Source organism: Lytechinus pictus, chromosome 3 (assembly GCF_037042905.1).
Source record: "Lytechinus pictus isolate F3 Inbred chromosome 3, Lp3.0, whole genome shotgun sequence".
In the NCBI taxonomy this organism is placed as follows: domain Eukaryota; kingdom Metazoa; phylum Echinodermata; class Echinoidea; order Temnopleuroida; family Toxopneustidae; genus Lytechinus; species Lytechinus pictus.
Genome location: NC_087247.1, coordinates 78,751,852 through 78,771,029, shown reverse-complemented (window position 1 = coordinate 78,771,029; position 19,178 = coordinate 78,751,852).

Here is a 19,178-nt window from a genome sequence, read left to right as displayed (position 1 = left end):
GGCAAAATTACCAAGGAGCTGCAATTCTCAAAATAGTCGCCTTATTACACCATTACGCCTATTCATACCATGATATGACCGGGAAATTTTTGGCTCTTGCCCCCCCCCCCCTGGCCACCGAACCCTGTTACGCCGCTGTAAAAATGCTGTGCATCATCATCATCATCTACCTACACACCCAAATTTTTTAAAAATCTGTTGAATATTTCATAAGATATCTTTAAGGAGCTGTGATCTTTGACATGCATACTCCGAATTCGAACTTAGCCTGTATTGGTATCATCTACCTACACGCTCAAATTTGTTTAAATATGTAGAATATTTTATAAGTAATCATGCGGAAACTAAATTGCATATTTAATGAGCCGTGACCTTTGACCTGCCGACTACGAATTCGAACTTAACCTGTATTTTGGTGTCATCTACCTACACACTCAAATTCGTTTAAATATTTAGAATATTTCATAAGTAATCATGCGGAAACTAAATTGCATATTTAATGAGCCGTGACCTTTGACCTGCCGACTACGAATTCGAACTTAACCTGTATTTTGGTGTCATCTACCTACACACTCAAATTCGTTTAAATATTTAGAATATTTCATAAGTAATCATGCGGAAACTAAATTGCATATTTAATGAGCCGTGACCTTTGACCTGCCGACTCCGAACTTAGCCTGTATTTGGTGTCATCTACCTACACACCATAATTTTCATAAATCTGTTGAATATTTCATAAGTCATCATGCGAAAACCAACTCAGATATTTCATGAGCTGTGACCTTGGACCTGCAGACTCCGAATTCAAAGTTAGCATGTACTTTGGTGTCATGTACCTACACACCAAATTTTTTTTTAATCAATATATATAAATCGAAATATATTTCGATTTATTGCGCGGAAACCAAGTGGGGGGGCGGGCGAATCAACGGACAGGGGCAACGCTTAATGCCCCCTCCAGACTTTGTCTGCGAGGGCATAATTACCAAGGAGCTGCATTTCTCAAAATAGTCGCCTTATTACACCATTAGGCCTATTCATACCATGATATGACCGGGAAATTTTTGGCTCTTGCCCCCCCCCCCCCCTGGCCACCGAACCCTGTTACGCCGCTGTAAAAATGCTGTGCATCATCATCATCATCTACCTACACACTCAAATTTGTTTAAATCTGTTGAATATTTCATAAGTCATCATGCGAAAACCAACTCAGATATTTCATGAGCTGTGACCTTGGACCTGCAGACTCCGAATTCAAAGTTAGCCTGTACTATGGTGTCATGTACCTACACACCAAATTTTTTTTTAATCAATATATATAAATCGAAATATATTTCGATTTATTGCGCGGAAACCAAGTGGGGGGGCGGGCGAATCAACGGACAGGGGCAACGCTTAATGCCCCCTCCGGACTTTGTCTGCGAGGGCATAATTACCAAGGAGCTGCATTTCTCAAAATAGTCGCCTTATTACACCATTACGCCTATTCATACCATGATATGACCGGGAAATTTTTGGCTCTTGCCCCCCCCCCCCTGGCCACCGAACCCTGTTACGCCGCTGTAAAAATGCTGTGCATCATCATCATCATCTACCTACACACCCAAATTTTTTAAAAATCTGTTGAATATTTCATAAGATATCTTTAAGGAGCTGTGATCTTTGACATGCATACTCCGAATTCGAACTTAGCCTGTATTGGTATCATCTACCTACACACTCAAATTTGTTTAAATATGTAGAATATTTTATAAGTAATCATGCGGAAACTAAATTGCATATTTAATGAGCCGTGACCTTTGACCTGCCGACTACGAATTCGAACTTAACCTGTATTTTGGTGTCATCTACCTACACACTCAAATTCGTTTAAATATTTAGAATATTTCATAAGTAATCATGCGGAAACTAAATTGCATATTTAATGAGCCGTGACCTTTGACCTGCCGACTCCGAACTTAGCCTGTATTTGGTGTCATCTACCTACACACCATAATTTTTATGAATCTGTTGAATATTTAATAAGTCATCATGCGAAAACCAACTCGGATATTTCATGAGCTGTGACCTTGGACCTGCAGACTCTGAATTCAAAGTTAGCCTGTACTATGGTGTCATGTACCTACACACCAAATTTTTTTTAAATCAATATATATAAATCGAAATATATTTCGATTTATTGCGCGGAAACCAAGTGGGGGGGGGGGCGGGCGAATCAACGGACAGGGGCAACGCTTAATGCCCCCTCCGGACTTTGTCTGCGGGGGCATAATTACCAAGGAGCTGCATTTCTCAAAATAGTCGCCTTATTACACCATTACGCCTATTCATACCATGATATGACCGGGAAATTTTTGGCTCTTGCCCCCCCCCCCCCTGGCCACCGAACCCTGTTACGCCGCCGTAAAAATGCTGTGCATCATCATCATCATCTACCTACACACCCAAATTTTTTAAAAATCTGTTGCATATTTCATAAGATATCTTTAAGGAGCTGTGATCTTTGACCTGCATACTCCGAATTCGAACTTAGCCTGTATTGGTATCATCTACCTACACACTCAAATTTGTTTAAATATGTAGAATATTTTTAAAGTAATCATGTGGAAACTAAATTGCATATTTAATGAGCCGTGACCTTTGACCTGCCGACTACGAATTCGAACTTAACCTGTATTTTGGTGTCATCTACCTACACACTCAAATTCGTTTAAATATGTAGAATATTTCATAAGTCATCATGTGGAAACCAACTCGGATATTTCATGAGCTGTGACCTTGGACCTGCAGACTCCGAATTCAAAGTTAGCCTGTACTATGGTGTCACATACCTACACACCAAAAAATTTTTTAATCAATATATATAAATCAAAATATATTTCGATTTATTGCACAGAAACCAAGTGGGGGGGCGGGCGAATCAACGGACAGGGGCAACGCTTAATGCCCCCTCCAGGCTTTGTCTGCGGGGGCATAATTACCAAGGAGCTGCATTTCTCAAAATAGTCGCCTTATTACACCATTACGCCTATTCATACCATGATATGACCGGGAAATTTTTGGCTCTTGCCCCCCCCCCCCCTGGCCACCGAACCCTGTTACGCCGCTGTAAAAATGCTGTGCATCATCATCATCATCTACCTACACACTCAAATTTGTTTAAATCTGTTGAATATTTCATAAGTCATCATGCGAAAACCAACTCAGATATTTCATGAGCTGTGACCTTGGACCTGCAGACTCCGAATTCAAAGTTAGCCTGTACTATGGTGTCATGTACCTACACACCAAATTTTTTTTTAATCAATATATATAAATCGAAATATATTTCGATTTATTGCGCGGAAACCAAGTGGGGGGGCGGGCGAATCAACGGACAGGGGCAACGCTTAATGCCCCCTCCGGACTTTGTCTGCGAGGGCATAATTACCAAGGAGCTGCATTTCTCAAAATAGTCGCCTTATTACACCATTACGCCTATTCATACCATGATATGACCGGGAAATTTTTGGCTCTTGCCCCCCCCCCCCTGGCCACCGAACCCTGTTACGCCGCTGTAAAAATGCTGTGCATCATCATCATCATCTACCTACACACCCAAATTTTTTAAAAATCTGTTGAATATTTCATAAGATATCTTTAAGGAGCTGTGATCTTTGACATGCATACTCCGAATTCGAACTTAGCCTGTATTGGTATCATCTACCTACACACTCAAATTTGTTTAAATATGTAGAATATTTTATAAGTAATCATGCGGAAACTAAATTGCATATTTAATGAGCCGTGACCTTTGACCTGCCGACTACGAATTCGAACTTAACCTGTATTTTGGTGTCATCTACCTACACACTCAAATTCGTTTAAATATTTAGAATATTTCATAAGTAATCATGCGGAAACTAAATTGCATATTTAATGAGCCGTGACCTTTGACCTACCGACTCCGAACTTAGCCTGTATTTGGTGTCATCTACCTACACACCATAATTTTTATGAATCTGTTGAATATTTAATAAGTCATCATGCGAAAACCAACTCGGATATTTCATGAGCTGTGACCTTGGACCTGCAGACTCTGAATTCAAAGTTAGCCTGTACTATGGTGTCATGTACCTACACACCAAATTTTTTTAAAATCAATATATATAAATCGAAATATATTTCGATTTATTGCGCGGAAACCAAGTGGGGGGGGGGGGGGGGCGGGCGAATCAACGGACAGGGGCAACGCTTAATGCCCCCTCCGGACTTTGTCTGCGGGGGCATAATTACCAAGGAGCTGCATTTCTCAAAATAGTCGCCTTATTACACCATTACGCCTATTCATACCATGATATGACCGGGAAATTTTTGGCTCTTGCCCCCCCCCCCCTGGCCACCGAACCCTGTTACGCCGCCGTAAAAATGCTGTGCATCATCATCATCATCTACCTACACACCCAAATTTTTTAAAAATCTGTTGCATATTTCATAAGATATCTTTAAGGAGCTGTGATCTTTGACCTGCATACTCCGAATTCGAACTTAGCCTGTATTGGTATCATCTACCTACACACTCAAATTTGTTTAAATATGTAGAATATTTTTAAAGTAATCATGTGGAAACTAAATTGCATATTTAATGAGACGTGACCTTTGACCTGCCGACTACGAATTCGAACTTAACCTGTATTTTGGTGTCATCTACCTACACACTCAAATTCGTTTAAATATGTAGAATATTTCATAAGTCATCATGTGGAAACCAACTCGGATATTTCATGAGCTGTGACCTTGGACCTGCAGACTCCGAATTCAAAGTTAGCCTGTACTATGGTGTCACATACCTACACACCAAAAATTTTTTTAATCAATATATATAAATCAAAATATATTTCGATTTATTGCACGGAAACCAAGTGGGGGGGGCGGGCGAATCAACGGACAGGGGCAACGCTTAATGCCCCCTCCAGGCTTTGTCTGCGGGGGCATAATTACCAAGGAGCTGCATTTCTCAAAATAGTCGCCTTATTACACCATTACGCCTATTCATACCATGATATGACCGGGAAATTTTTGGCTCTTGCCCCCCCCCCCCCCCTGGCCACCGAACCCTGTTACGCCGCTGTAAAAATGCTGTGCATCATCATCATCATCTACCTACACACCCAAATTTTTTTAAAATCTGTTGCATATTTCATAAGATATCTTTAAGGAGCTGTGATCTTTGACCTGCATACTCCGAATTCGAACTTAGCCTGTATTGGTATCATCTACCTACACACTCAAATTTGTTTAAATATGTAGAATATTTTTAAAGTAATCATGTGGAAACTAAATTGCATATTTAATGAGCCGTGACCTTTGACCTGCCGACTACGAATTCGAACTTAACCTGTATTTTGGTGTCATCTACCTACACACTCAAATTCGTTTAAATATGTAGAATATTTCATAAGTCATCATGTGGAAACCAACTCGGATATTTCATGAGCTGTGACCTTGGACCTGCAGACTCCGAATTCAAAGTTAGCCTGTACTATGGTGTCATGTACCTACACACCAATTTTTTTTTAAATCAATATATATAAATCGAAATATATTTCGATTTATTGCGCGGAAACCAATTGGGGGGGCGGGCGAATCAACGGACAGGGGCAACGCTTAATGCCCCCTCCGGACTTTGTCTGCGGGGAATTACCGAGGAGCTGCATTTGAAGCGAGCCTGAATCAAGGCTGTGAAATTTATTAGCGCCACCATCACTCATCAGGCTTCCTTTTATTTGCATAAAAAGAAGAGACACGCAAAGTCACTTTCTAGTCCAAACTCCAAAGTAATCAAATTTGCTTTTTTTTAAATATGATTTTGATTTAGGCCTAATTAAAAATATACTATTGACTTTTTGTATTATGGCTACTCACCGCAAAGCGCCCCGGTGAGTAGCGAGGAGTTTCGGCAAATATTAATTCTGTATTGTAATGAAGCGATGTTTGCCAACTTCACAGAAATCCAGGGCCAAATGCAGTTCGGTGTATGAGGTTAGTACTATAGATCTATACATGTACTGTAGCAACTATATGTAGCCACTAACCTCGAACTAGTAATGAGTGGGGCCAGGGCTACCACAACTATACTAGTACAGCAGGCGATGGTTCGTGTAAGCTCCACTACACTTCACTACTGCTAACCTCTGCTTCACCTATACTGATTAATGGCTGGCTATACGAACCATTGCCTGAGTTTTTTAGGCCTAGTCACTCAAGGGTTCATTACATGCCGCCACGCACAGAAAAATCAAGCAATAGAAGTTGTGTGTTGTGGACACCAGAAGTGGGATCACAGCACGCGTGACCCACTAGTTAGAAATCCATTGCCAAACGTGGTTAATGGTGCGAGGTTAGTATACTAATACTAACCTCGCAATACGCGTGAGTCACTGAGTGGAGTAGCCTAACGTTAGAGTTTCATACGGCATGTACGGCCAGGCATCAATAACTTTTGTTGTCATCCAATTTCAATGAAATTTTCAGCATTTTGCTCGGAATGAATTTTACATTATTTATTAAGATCAAGGCCTAAATATCTTCAACCTGTATAATTCATAACCATTTTACTTTTTAGGTGTGCAGAAAAGACCACCCCCCCCCCCCCCATGGTCTGCTGACTAAAGTACATAAACTTAAATACACGGGACTAGTATTGTTACACAGCTTTTTGCAAATGCAAGTTTGGTAACGACTAACGAATTCCCATTTTTTTTTCAACGTAATTTTGAAGTCGAAAACATAGCTGAACTTACGAATGCAATGTCCGTCCACATCCTACCGATTAGAGCAGTTGTATGCAGCTCATGTAGGCATGAATAACGTGAAATCTAAGCTAATAAGTTCACCAACATGCCAATCTGAGCTGTGAAAAAGTGTGAATAGTGATCGTCCCGGAGCGAAAACAGCTTGAGCAAGGTGCAGCCAATCAGCGACCTTCTTATGTCCCCTTCGAGACAGAGGAGACGAAATGATTTTATGTCAAAAAGACTCAAAACACAAAATCATTTCGTCGACGAAATTTTTTTGTGGTTTTGACACAAAATCATTTCGTCGACGAAATTTTTTTGTGTTTTGACACAAAATCATTTCGTCAACGAAATTTTTTTGTGGTTTTGACACAAAATGATTTCGTCGACGGAATAGATTTTCGCATCGCAACGAAATAAATTTTGTGGACGCAATTACATTTAGTCTCGACGAAGTTGATTTTGTGTGACAAAAAATAATTTCGTATACGAAATAAAACTGCGTCATGACGAAATGATTTTCATATGAACAAAAACACATTTTGTGTACGGAATGGCGTGAATTGGACGGAATTTACCATCGGACATTTGGTGCGCCATTTCGTTTGATAAAAATTCATTTCGTATGGCACGCCAAATAAACTTTGTGGACGCAATTACATTTCGTCTAGACGAAATTGATTTCGTGCATTTCGTCGAGACGAAATTGATTTTGTGTGACAAAAAATAAATTTTGTGTACGAAATAAAAAAGCGTCATGACGAAATGATTTTCGTCTGAATAAAAACACATTTTGTGTACGGAATGCCGTGATTTGGACGGAATTCACTGGCGGACACTTGGCGCCCCATACATTTTGGCCTAGCCTAAACCCTGAAGTAGGTCAACACAATGACATCACCGTTACATTTAATTGACATTTTTAAACAAGATTCTACAGAAACATCTTTCATACCATGATTCTAGGGTAAGGAAGTGATTAAACACACCCAGAGCCCCATCTCTCACTCTCAACCAACTTAAGTTTTTCTTTATTTTGGCGGACCCCTATCTCCACAAAATGTCCCAGCCAGCCACCGGTAAAAAAAAAACAAGGATGACTCAGGCCTTATTTAAACTTTGATCAACAAGTGGGTCTTCACAAGAGACTAACACATTTTAAACTTCAGCACACAAGGCATGGTAGGCTGCACATCCAGACCCCTTAAACTTGAGTGAAGGGTTTGCACAGCAGACTACTCTCCACACTAGCCATGTAATTGATACCACAGCTCTACATCTTTGAGAGTTTGCATTAATTGCATTTACACATGGACACAATGGCTGGCACCTCTATAGTGGTACATGTACATAGGGTATGTACATGTACATGGTTGTACCAGGGAAGTGTTATAACACTTCCCTGGTTGTACAATGTACATGTGGGTGTAATAGTGTGTATGTAGTTTAGTGTTTGAATTATTTTTTTTAATGAAAAATAAAATGAAAGTTTTTACTAGTAAATCTTGATAATAGTAAATGTAAGGTAATACATGAAGGCCTACATTGTACATGTAGTTTTTATTCTGTTTAAAAATCTAGAAGTAATATTCAACTCACATATATCGTCTTTTTTCAATGTTATACATGTATACATCAAAATGTATTTAGTTTTTGCTTCAATTTTCCTTTGTTTCTCATCTTTTTATCAAAAGTTATCTTTGTTAAATAATTTTTATTCATTTCATGTTTTTCATATCCCACCATGCACTGTCTTGCTTATGTACTCAATGGTTTATTAGCACTCCTTAAAGGTCAAGTACACCTCAGAAAAATGTTGATTTGAATCAATAGAGAAAAATCAGACAAGCATAATGCTGAAAATTTCATCAAAATTGGATGTAAAATTAAGAAAGTTATGACATCTTAAAGTTTCGCTTATTTTTCACAAAACAGTTACATGCACAATTTAGTCACATGTATGAGAAAATCGATGATGTCCCTCACTCACTTTTTCTTTTGTTTTTTATTGTTTGAATGATACAATCTTTCAATTTTTACAGATTTGACAATAAAGACCAACTTGACTGAAACATAAAATGTTAAACAATGGTCATTCCACATGTTCAGGGTAAAATAAAACTTTGTTTTACATGACAATGAGGAGAAAATTAGAATATGTCATATAATAAAATTAAAAAAAAGAAATAGTGAGTGAGTGATGTCATCAGTTCCCTCATTTGCATACTGACCAGGATGTGAATATAACTATTTTGTGAAATTACGCGAAACTTAAAAATGTCATAACTTTGTTATTTTACATCCGATTTTGATGAAATTTTCAGTGATGTGCTTGTTGGATTTTTCTCTTCTTATTCAAATCCACTTTTTGTTTGGGTGGACTTGTCCTTTAAAGCTTTTCCACAAAATGCATTGCACAATGCATTACACCTATACGCTATACATAAATGTATCCAGGTATTTATACTGATGCTCATAATAACCTCATGAGTATCCTGGTGTATGTTTATTAAAAAAGGTGATACTGGAAATGAATCCATGTACATGTAAGTATATTGCATCGTAGATGTACATCTGATCAAAATCCAAAGGAACTACTGCCTACATGTACATGTAACAACTGGAGTGCCTCCTCTAACAGTCTCACCTGCATTACGCGATTCAATATTGCAGCAGTGCTGACTATGCTATAAAATAAATATTCACAAAAAGCGCCATTCATTGAATGATACAATACTACGTTCATTGACCCTAAATGACATTTGACCTTGATCATGTGTCAGCAGAGCTGCCAACCTTGTGCAAGCAAAAAAAGGAATCATTATGGCCAAAAAAGGAATTTCCAACAAAAAAAAGAAATGTGTTAAAACGAACCTTAAAACCACATGCGACAAACATCCAATGCAAAAAGTATGTACATGTATGCAGTGAACAATTTAAAAAAAGTTAATCTCTAGACCTAGTCTGGTCTAAGTAACGGAGTGTTACAAATTGGACCCTTAGTCTTGGGCCGTTTGATATAATCTACCAACTTTAATTAAGTCAGTAGCAGGGCTTGAATTAAGAATTGAGGGGCAAGGCCATTTTTAAATGGGCACTTTCAGCTTGGGGCAACCGGCAAAGTGGCCTTGGATGCCCCAAAATTTCAAGGGGTATCAAGGCCATTCTAAAGGGCATGAAGGCCACTTTTATTCTAGTCAAATGGGCACCTAGGCAAATTTTTCTAAAAATGACAAGTATGCCTTTTTATTTTGTAGTGCAACCTACTCCGGCACTTATCAAAGTGAAGATCTGTCGAGAAAAAATTCTTTCAGGGGCACCAAGATCAGTTCTGGTGAACATTTTTAGGGCTCCATTTTTCTGGGGCTTCCTTTCCACTTCTAAAATAATTCATTGTTTTATGTTGAGTTTCCTGACAAAACTACCAAATTGTAGACTAAAGGGCCGTCTGCACCATCCCGAGTTTTCAAATTAGCGCGCTATTTCTGATCCGGCAAATTATTCCGATCTGAAAAATCTCGAGATAGTTTGCGGTGCAGACGCAATTATCGCGCTAGTTCGTAGGATTAATCTCGAGATTGCAATCCCAAGTCAACTCGGGTTTATTTGCAAAATAGCGCGCTATTTTACGAATTATCCCGCTAATTCGTCGGTGCAGACGCACTCGAGATTGGACTCGGGGTAATTTATTCATGACGTCAGTCCATAATGCAATTCGCGTTCCACTTCCGCCTTGGTCAAAACATAAACACATGCGAAAGTCAACTTTATACATGCGAATAGATATTATCGCGAATAGCGTTCATCAATTGCCTAATCAGCAACGATGGTGTCCCACCAGTGAATGGATTTTGGGAGAGACCAGGCCGAAGGGGGAGGCGCTCATCGACGATGGTCATATTCAATAACAACACTGACAGCAGTGTTGTCTTATTCCTTCGCAAAATGTGAGCAAATAGCATTTCTTTCCTCCTTCTCTCCCTCTCTCTCTCTCTCTCTCTCTCTGTCGTTGCCTCCTACTCCGCCATCATATTTAACGAAGAATACATCACCTCTTCACTCGCTGAGCTGAGAGGATTGTTGCATAACACCGGTCGAATTCGGCGAAAGTGCTAGTGAAAGGAGTACATTGCTTGCATATCGCGGGAAGTTATTCAAAAGCGCGGGCCGTTGAAACTCCAAGATCGGAAAGTGCGCATGCTCGTAATATCGGGCTTGTTGCCTCGCTCGAGCAGGAATCGCTCTTCTTGCGATGGTGCAGACGGGGTTTCTTGAATCTCGAGATTAATCGCGAAGTGGGCCGATCGGGCTAAAATCTCGAGATTGAGCAAACTCGGGATGGTGCAGCACCGCCTTAAGAGAAATAAAAAAAAAGTTGACATCAATTCAGACTTCTCTTCCCAAGTAACATTGTTTTTGCCAAACAGTACCCTTTAAAATTAAAGTGTCATAAAATGGAAGTGTACATGTAACATTCCACAAATATAGAAAAATTATTCATAAATCAATCTAATCTAAAATTCAAATAGATCTATAGATAAGAAGTTGAAATCATTCCACAAAAGTCCCATCGTAAATCACTTCACGATGTGCACAGCTCAGCCTCAATCACACTGCACGCACACTCAATCATCCCCAGCAGTGACAGCACTATAGAGCAGACATCTAGGCCGCCAGAACCGGGGAAGAAATCTTCCCATTCCTGCTAAACTGAAGTAAAAGACTTTTTTAATGAATTCCAAAGGCAGTAGGACATCTCTCTAGTATAAATCATGTGAAACTATCAATAAATGTTGAATATCACCCAGAATTATTACTTCAGGGGACAATGAAGAGCTTTCCAGGTCTTTTCAAAGCCGAATTCATCGTATTTGTTTGACACGAGTTGATGAAAATTAACCAGACAGTACCGTTATCCGAAGGGAATTGATATTAATCAATTCAAGAAAATAGCCTCAAAATTTCATTTCTTTATCACTGTACAATTAATTTTAAAGTATATGAAAAATATCTTTTGATGATTCAATCTTTAATATATATGAGTATTTTTGTAAAATTTTGCAAATGGAATAATAATTTCCCTCAAACCTCCAAATCCCCCTCCATTACAAATGGACTCTTCTCTTACTACATTTGGGGAATTACCCTACCCAATTCATCGTACTCCTCGCTCTGCGCTGCAAGAACAAACGTTGGCTCCACTCACCTGAAGAGTGTTGGCCCGTGCGTAAAGACAACGTATTAGCAGTAACGTTAGATCTAACATTCGGCGGAAATCTGATTTTCGGATCGTTTTTTTGTACATAAAACATCACTTTATAGGAAAGAAATTACATGCAAATTTAAGATAACATATATAAAATTCAGAAATATCGTACCTTAGACCGCAGTTACTGTTATTTCCTTTCAAATGATGATCAAAACATAATCATCCTCGATCCTTTCGTTTGTCATCGTAAGTTGCTATCTTGGATGACGTCATCATCCTTACAGACGTATTTACCAGTCGCGCTATACATCGCGATTCGTACCATGCATGCCGCTCGCATATTCAACTAACGTATACGTACGTGCACGCTATCAAATTATTAAAGTGCGTTGGAAAACCGGCCGGCGGGCGACTACGCACGCGCAAGTACCAGGCTCATCTCGGGCTCAACACGCACTCCACATACATACAATTATGTACACACATTATCAAAATTGTCAAAAAACGTAATTTGAAAAGAAAAACCATAATGCCGTAATTTGAATGAAAAAACGTAATGATTACGGCAAAAACGTAATGGTTGGCAGCTCTGTGTCAGTAATACTTGATTACCCCTATGTCAACAATTCATAAACTATATCCATAAACTTTGAAAGTTATGACAGCAATTTAATAATTACCTCCAACATGGCCAAAGTTCATTGACCCTAAATGACCTTTGACCTTGTTCATGTGACCTGAAACTCGCACATACTGTTCAATGATACCTGATCACTCTTATGTTCATGTTTTATGGATTAGATCCATAAACATTCATAGTTATGCCTAATGGTAATTAAGCCTGAGTCATATCGATTATTTTGAAAACCGGTGTTCGACAGCTTTAATTCGATCAAACATCGATGCATCGAATTTTGAAGGCGGGGAAAATTGAGTCGATTTTTGTTTTGCTCCGGCTGTCGCGTCGATGCGCTATGCACGCACTGCATGCATGCACCGACGGTATGCGCTGGCCGGTTGAGCGTTGCACAAGCAGATGATAGAGTTCGTTTGTATTTTCCATGATCACAAAACACAAAAAAGGCCGGGGACCAATGCAGAATTCTTTCCAAAATATCTTCAACAATGATATTTGCAGATGACAACATATAAAAGTTTAAAATGAAACAATATTAAAGACATGAATCACGCAGAGTCGATCCGAATGATTCTGGGTGGACTAGCATTCGCAGTCCAGACTCGCACACACCAGCCCCGTCCGCAGCCCCTTACACTCATTCTCCCGAAACGACAGGCATGCTTGTCAGCGCCAGCAAACAAGTGCAACCAGCAGAGAGCGCTGTAACTTGCCTGAGATTGTGTAGTTGGATCCAAAATGAGCTCCAAATAAATTGATGGGAATAAATACGTAATTTTCTCTGGATGGTCATTTGAATTGCTATTCAATGCTGATATAACGATTGTGAGGAAAGATTGTGGAATATGAGTTATGACGATGTTAGAGAATTAATCTTGATAATGATAATCCATTTTTTTTAGACACAAGAGCATGCGATCAAAATTAATACGTATGTCTCGGATCGAGCTCTAAACTCATATAAATTATTATTGGATGTTTATAAATAATTACGATTTAATAAGATTTTATGGTCATACTAAAAATATTGACGATGTCAGCAAAGTATGTTATGTTCATATGGAAGAATTAATACTGGCATTATTTTTGTTTTTATTCCATCTCTGGATGTCTCCAAGCTCTGAGAAAAGCAGCACAATGCGCATGCGCGTTCGATGACGTATGACATATTTTCCATTCATGAAATCAGAGCCCAAAGTTGGGCACGAACTAGCTTCAAATTGATAGGAAAAAAATATCAAACGCAATATTCTGTTTTGTCATGTAAAATGTTATTATATGGTGATATTACGATCTTGAAAAGAGTTTCTGCATGTACATGTTCGAGAATCAATCCTGACGTGATAACTATTTTTTTAGACAAGTTCACTCCTGGTGCACTCACTCAAGTCGATCGTCATGTGATGTCCGTCATTGAAAATTGAAAAGAAATACAAACGTTTTACAGCAAGCTCTAAATTCATATTAATGATTATCATATGCAAATTATTGTTAAATATTACGATTAAATAATGTTCTATGGTCATGAAAGCAAGATTTATTTTACGTTGATCGCGTCAATTTCCGGCCATTTTCTGGTTTGATAAAAGGAAAGTACTGCGCATGCACGATCGATGGCGATGACTTCCATTCATGAATTCATCGTGCATAAATTATCCCGGCACGAGCAGACGATTAAGACTCGAACTATGATCAAAATAAACTTCAAATTAATGGTGAATAGGCATCATAATTACACAATCGGTTTCATTTTGGGGGCAATATAAATCAAGTACCGGGTAAGTAGTAGTCAAGTTGGACATTACTGATATTTTGATGATTGATGGTGTGAACCAAACGAATCGGCCGGCCGACGTATTTTTTTTTTTTTGATGCACCGATTTTTCAAAATCTGCACCGGCGTTCGATGACAATCGATCGATCGAACACCGATTTTAAAATCGATTCGACTCAGGCTTAATGGTAATTTAACAAATACCCCCAACTTGGCCAAAGTTCATTGACCATAAATGACCTTTGACCTTGGTATTGTGACTTGAAACTCGAGCAGGATGTTCAGTAACATTTGATTACCCTTATGGCTAAATTTCATGAACTAGGTCCATATACTTTCTAAGTTATGATATTTCAAAAACTTATTAACCTTAGGTTATGATTTCGATATTGACTCCCCCAACATGGTCTAAGTTCATTGACCCTAAATGACATTTGACCTTAGTCATGTGACCTGAAACTCAGGCAGGATGTTCAGTAATAATTGATTAATCTTATGTCCAAGTTTCATACATTAGGTCCATACACTTTCTAAGTTATGCTGTCATTTCCAAAACTTAACCTTCAGTTAAGATTTAATGTTGACCGCCGTCAGAAAAGTGGTGCCTACAGACAAAAATAAAGCTGCAAAAAAGGCCATCCAACATTGTTCCTCAATTCAATTTTTACAAGTTTCATCTAAAATCAGATTTGTTCCACAAAGGAAGGAAGATAAAGACTGGATTTGAAAGTGCTATCCAATCAAAGATGATGGGAGAAAATCTATTCAAGCTCATGATCAATTTCAGAATCCGATATTGATATTTTCAGGGCTTCTGAAAAATTATCCTTGAACTGCACTGAATGACACTAGTCAACCCAGAAATTTATACGGTATTCCCATTCTTTCCATTGCTTTGCCTCTGAAGTTCTGCCTCTTTCTTTTATGAAATTATGCCAACAAGACAAAAGATAAAAGTAGGCCGACATGTATGGTACTCTGGTGGAACAAACAACCTTAGATTATTATAAAAAGGATCATTTTAGAGTCAAAGTGTTTTGTAAATCATTAAAATCAATGTGGATGGATACTTGCCTAATATCAATCATTTTAAATAATGAATTTTAAATTGAAAAAAAAATAAATAAATATGAGATTCACTTACCTTCCTGTAACTATCTTCAATTGTAGGATCATATTTTTCAACAAAAATTCCCTGAACAAACTGCACTGTCTGAAAGAGACAAACACAAAAATATATACAATGAGTGAAAAAGAAAAACATACTTTTTCATACCATCTTCTGACTTCTGGAGCTTCTTATAATTTTGATACAAGTGAATTATACAAAAAAAGCCATTAACATAGGGCCACAGGCATTTTTTTCTTTGTCCAGCATGGCTTCAAAATACTTTGCCAGGAGTTTCTGGTTAAACCATGGACCTACCAAGTAGGGTCCATGGTTAAACCATGGTTAAACTTTGGCAGAGGTGCCTCTATTATGCTTTTCACATTGCATTTCCTTAACCCCATACTATCTTTTTTTGGATTCACACCGTCTTTCTTAACCCCATACTATCTGCTGAGCCGGGGTTAAAGCCTTAACCCCGGACTATCCCACAGCTCATGAATATTGATGATTTTACCATACAGAGCGTGATTAACGTGCAATTTCGACTTCTGTGATTGGCTATTGTTTAGCCCAACTTTTCCTTAGCCCAGTTTTGTTTCACACTGCATCTCTTAGCACCGCAACTGTGGTGTTAGCACCACAATAAGCCGGCTAACCCTGCTTTTTTGCAGGGCCAGATAGTACCATACTATTTACCGTGCTAGCCCACATTGCTAAAACGTAATGTGAAAACGAAGTGGGCTAAGCTTAACCCCGGGAAATTGGTGGGGCTAAGGCCCCCCTTAGCCCCACCAATTTCCTGGGGTTAAGGAAAAAAGTACAGTGTGAAAAGCATATATTATTACTATTCATTGAGAGGCCAGCTCAAAAGGGAATATCACTATTGAAGGGACTGGAGCCCATAGAAAACTGTAATTAAAAATAAGGCATGGTATATTTTGTTTATATTTGGGATCAAACATTTATCGTAAAAAAGGGGAAAAGAATATTTGTTTACCTTTTACCTTTTCTTTCATGTGCTCTACTTTCATTATACCCAAATGCAATAAAATCCAAGTTTTGAACAATCAACAGGGTAAATATGTTGATAAGTCAAACAACTGTCTCAAAATACTACATTCATGGACCCTACTTTGCCTCCAGTGGGTCAAGAAACTGTAAAGCCTTTTCCCCAGATTACCTCTTACCTTTGTCATGTATGGCTAATTGTGTTCGGTATCTGGCTACTGGCTATAGAGCCAGTGAACAGAAATTGAAAAACATAGTAGTAGCATGGACCTATTACGAATGGACATTCAACGAATCCTCTCCTTTGACCCAAAGACCGTCGCCGCTAATCCTTTTATAAACAGAGCGCTGGCAGCTGACACCCATCAAGCCGGTCGTAAAACACGCTCTCACTGATGGACAGCGGACATCAATTGTACGCTGCTCCTACCCATTGCGATGTTGTTCGTTCACTTTATCAAAAGCAACGCACAGCAGCGAACGTTAGCGCTATGAAAATGATAGCAGAAACAAGAAAACAGGCGTGCATAAACGTATTTTTTACGTACATCGCTAACAACCGGAAATGAAATGCATTGACATCACCTTGCAGATCCGTATATCTACGGCAAAAAAGCAGTTGAAATTCGACGAAAAAATCTGCGGAAAAACGTTAAAACTTCATCTTTTTCGGACAGTATTGATGTCGATAGTAGCACTTATCTTCGGTCAAAAGTTGATTTTCATTTGGGCATAAAATTCCACAGGATTGATGAAATTTAACGGGATTTTTTTTGATGGACAGACGACAATCGCACATTATAGACAGCCTAAAATAATGTACTGAAAAACCAGATATGAACTGCGCATTGCATTCTAGGTAATGTAGGGACTTTCCCTATTGGCAATCGGGGCTACAACATGACCGTCTTTGGTCGAAAGAGGGCCAGTGAGCGATCGGTGACAGTCATCGGCCGAAAGGAGCTTGTGTAAACAATCGCCCCGGGCGGTCGTCGTAAAAACCGCGTAAAGAGAAAGTTAAGGGTTAGACAGCAATTTTGACAGCTGGAAACAGGTGGTGGTCATAAAATGCTCTCGTTGAATGTCCATTCGTAATAGGTCCATGGTAGTAGTGACACCGCAAGAGTTCCCCAAGGTAGGCAATTGAGCTCTCGCATTGCTAATTAATTTACTCGCATTTTCAGAGATTCACTGTTCATCACTACTTGGCTGTGTAAATATTATTGGGGAAATAAAAAGTCACCAAAAAATTATGTTATTTTCTGCATAAATATATAATACAGTGTCAATCATGCCAACATTCTGAAATTGTTGGGGAAAAAATCACCTAAATTTCATTCAATGTATCAACTAATGAGAAATTTTTGACCCAAAATATAAAATGGTTTATAATCTATACTTTTGTAAGTGTCCTAAAATATATAGGCTATTATGATGGTCAACATTCAATAGGGTATAAAATGCTGGTACCAAGTCAATGCCTCTTTGTTAACTCCTTGACTCCCTGTTTGACAAGGGTCTAAGAGATGCCTCAATTACATGTGTAAATGGGTTTATGCCTTCCTGTGTAAATCTATGTACTATGATGAAGATGTGACAAAAAAAAAAAAGAATCTGGTGATAGTATTGTCATCAAATGTGTGTGCTGTACATGGGCACACATGTTATTTATGAACAAACATATGGAGCTACAGTACAAGGAAATTTAAATGTGAAACTAGTACATATCACAATGCACATGTACAGTATACTTACATACATGTGCATTATGATGTCTACATTAATGTAAATGTACGTATGCACATGTTATGATAGTTCACAACCACTTCATTAATAATTCAATATTCAATTCCATTTAATACCAGTTCTCCTGTGAAATATGTACACAGTACATAAAATACTCTGATCACTGGTATTGACATCAAGTACAGTCAGTCCGCAAGCCCTGAAAAAGTAGCTTCTTTTATCCAAGTGATATTCATGACAAGAGGGTTTTTGCATAGTTAATGAGCTTGGTGCGAACCAAAACACCTCTTTTTATTCGGCCATTGCTGCTCTAAATATTGACCAAATTTCATGTTTTTGGTATCTTTGTAAAGAAGAAGAATCATTCTTTTAGGTCATGTGTTTGGATTTTTAAAAGAATGTTGTAATATAGGAAAAACTTTTGATCTAAAACATGAAACAAAATATTTTTTTTCATGCAACAAAAGTTGTTGTTTTCACACTTAATTTCTGTTTGGGCACAAATGATTTTTAAAACATGATAAAGCTGAAGATCTAAGCTTTAATATGATATAATTTTTATAAGAAGATGTATTTTAGATGGGTCAGCAGCCAGCTTTTCATAGGCCAAGTACATTTTGCAGCTCAAAAACAAGAATACTGCGCTCTAATTGGTCATAAGGTGGTTTCAGACCGCCTCGAAGTTCGCCAGTTCCAGGTATTCTCTGATCGGGAAATTTACCCCGATCAGAAAATACCAGGTATTTTGGCGGTCTGAAAGCAAACTACGCGTAATATCCCCGAAAGAAAATACCCGATAAATAGTAGGTACTTGGCGAAATTACAAGAACTTTCGCGGGGATTTTTCCAAGGTCGTGGGTATTTTGGCGGTCTGAAAGCAAATTACGGGAACTTTTAGCCCAGCGTGTCGTTGGGTG